At 42.7% G+C, this 3,062-nt stretch overlaps 1 pseudogene across 1 annotated transcript; it reads left to right on the top strand.

Annotated features, from left to right (window-relative positions):
* The first annotated feature begins 1,999 nt into the window (after positions 1 to 1,999).
* On the top strand, positions 2,000 to 3,058 carry LOC105806477 (annotated as a pseudogene). Its single transcript, XR_001137268.1, has 2 exons — positions 2,000 to 2,555; positions 2,881 to 3,058. The product of XR_001137268.1 is annotated as a 40S ribosomal protein S6 pseudogene (transcript).
* Positions 3,059 to 3,062: the final 4 nt, after the last annotated feature.

Here is a 3,062-nt window from a genome sequence, read left to right as displayed (position 1 = left end):
CAGGCAACTTTCTCTCTGTCTGACCTTAGAAATGACCTTGAAGTTAGTAAAGAGGTATCAGTCATACCCCGAGCAGATTTTAAAAACTAAACAGATCACTTTGATTTCAGCAAGATTCAGAGGAATCATTTACTTGCTCAAAATCTCGTGGGAACTCTGCTATATCTTTTTCTTGGCAAATGGTATTCCTTCGTCACACAAAAATTTACAGCCTGTGAGTTAAAATAACTGTTCTGTCTGGCGGGGAAGTAGCATTTTTAATAAATCAGAACTAAAGAAGTTAGGACTGAAACTATAAGGTGAAGTAAAGAAAATGCCTATTAAAATGGCAGACGATTACATTTTTAGTGATGGAATATATATGTGTATTTTACTTTCTTTCTCTTCCATTTGTATGAATAAATTAGAATCCTCCAGAAATAATGAAATCTAGGATCTCATTATACAAAAATAAGACTGATCTCTCCTGAAGTTGTTGAAACCCTTTAAAGCTTTCATTGAAGAAAGCCCAGAACTATCTCTATTTTCCTTGGTTTAAGTGTTCTTCAGGAACAGGAGAATTTTTCTGTTTATAGTGGTTTTCATTCTTGCTACGGGAGGGTGGTTAACTTTTTAGAAATAAATAGCTGAGGCGAACATCTTATTTTCTGTCACTGCAGTGATAAGTTTGCTTTTTTTAATTGCTGCCACTTGTTTTGGTTTTGCACAAATAAGTTGTGCTATCCTTTGTGTTTTGAGAGTATGTTTTTTGACTGCCTCTAACTGGATAGCATGGATGTTGAGGATTCAACCACACTTTCCTGCCTGATCCTCTTTTTCATTAAGAGTCCAAGTTTGGCCAGGCACAGTGAGCCATGCCTGTAATCCCGGCACTGTGGGAGGCCAAGGCAAGAGGATTGCTTTTAAGCTCAGGAGTTCGAGACCAGCCTGAGCAAGAATGAGACCCTGAGACCCCATCTCTACTAAAAATAGAAAAAGTAGCCAGTAGCTAGGTGTTTTGGGTCGCACCTGTAGTCCCAGCTACTTGGGAGGCTGAAGCAGAAAGATCGCTTGAGTCCAGGAGTTTGAGGTTGCAGTGAGCTACAATGACGCCACCGCACTCTAGCCAGGGTGAAAGAGTAAGCTCTGTTTCAAAAAAAAAAAAAAAAAAGTCGAAGTTTGCTAGATGGGAGGCTGGAGGTGAAGGGTAGCAGTGATAGCTAGCACAGCTGTGACTACACAGGGGTGACCCACCCCCATAGTCAAGTGACTTTAACCCACCAACCTAAACAATAGCTCACGCTTATTTTAGTGGGCAAGCCACACTGTCAATAAATATGATACAAGAGCCAAATAAGTTAACCTTTTTAATATACTCTCAAAGTAATTTTCTAAGCTTTTCATGATTGTGGGGAGGGGCTGTCAATCTATTTAACATGCTGGGATTGAACACATACTCAAACTTCTATAAATATAAAGTCAAGATGCAGATTATTGCCGGCAAACACAGTTATCAGCAAACACCATGTGGCTATATAACGTGCTAACAGCAACATGAAGAACCTTGTGAATAGCTAATCAGCTTTTACTGAAGGACTTCAAAATTTATATTCTATAGAGAATAACAGAAACAAAAACTGCCTTAAAGAACTTTTCTACCAGTTGTTTTAAAAACTTGTAGAGCCTCAGAACTCTTTGTCCAAATGAAACCCTAAGAGGATAGCCAGTAGCAGGAACAGATCATGGTGGTACCAGACTGGTTGGAGGCTGGTCCCCACCCACTGCACCTGGACCAGGCCTGCTCTGGCCCCAGAGACATTTCCTCAATCTAAGCACCAATATAAACCAAACCCGACCTTATAATAGAAAGAAAATAGTAAATCCCAGAGAGGTTAAGAAACTTCCCTGAGTGACTTGATATCTAAAATAGCAGAATTCTGTCTGTGTCTAGTCTCATGCCTTTTCCATTATGTCAAAATTCCAGTCCCGTGAGGCATGAAAGAACACATTTCTTCTCTTTTTCATGGCGCCTCGGAGGCGATCAGCTGCTTCAAGATGAAGCTGAATATCTCCTTCCCAGCCACCAGCTGCCAGAAACTCATCGAAGTGGACGATGAACCCAAACTTCGTACTTTCTATGAGAAGTGTACGGCCATGGAAATTGCTGCCGACCCTCTGGGTGAAGAATGGAAGGGCTACGTGGTCCGAATCCGTGGTGGGAACGACAAGCAAGGTTTCCCGCGAAGCAGGGTGTCTTGACCCATGGCCGTGTGCACCTGCTACTGAGTAAGGGGCATTCCTGTAATAGACCAAGAAGAACTGGGGAAAGAAAGCACAAATCTGTTCAGGGTTGTATTGTGGATGCCAACCTGAGTGTTCTCAACTTGGTTATTGTAATAAAAAGGGGAGAAGAGTATCCCTGGACTGACTGATACTACACTACCTTGTTGTCTGGGGCCCAAAAGAACTAACAGAATCCGCAAACTTTTCAATCTGTGTAAAGATGTTATTAACCAATATGTCATAAGGAAGCCCTTAAACAAAGAAGGTAAGAAACCTAGGATCGGCCAGGCGCGGTGGCTCATGCCTGTAATCCTAGCACTCTGGGAGGCCGAGGCGGGAGGATCCCTCTAGGTCAGGAGTTTGAGACCAGCTTGAACAAGAGCGAGACCCCATCTCTACTAAAAATAGAAAGAAATTAGCTGGACTACTAAAAATATATATAGAAAAAATTAGCCGGGCATGGTGGCGCGTGCCTGTAGTCCCAGCTACTTGGGAGGCTGAGGCAGTAGGATTGCTTAATCCCAGGAGTCTGAGGTTGCCGTGAGCTAGGCTGAGGCCACAGCACTCTAGCCAGGGCAACAGAGCGAGACTCTGTCTCAAAAAAAAAAAGAAACCTAGGATCACAGCACCCAAGAGTCAGCGACTTGTAACTCCTCGTGTCCTGCAACATAAATGCCAGCGTATTGCTCTGAAGCAGCATACTAAGAAAAATAAGGAAGAGGCTACAGAATATGATAAACTTTTGGCCAAGAGAATGAAGGAGGCCAAAGAAAAGCACCAGGAACAGATTGCCAAGAGAC

Source organism: Propithecus coquereli, unplaced genomic scaffold (genome assembly GCF_000956105.1).
Source record: "Propithecus coquereli isolate 6110/MARCELLA unplaced genomic scaffold, Pcoq_1.0 Scaffold141, whole genome shotgun sequence".
NCBI classification, from domain to species: domain Eukaryota; kingdom Metazoa; phylum Chordata; class Mammalia; order Primates; family Indriidae; genus Propithecus; species Propithecus coquereli.
This window is presented reverse-complemented; position numbering and strand designations above follow the sequence as displayed.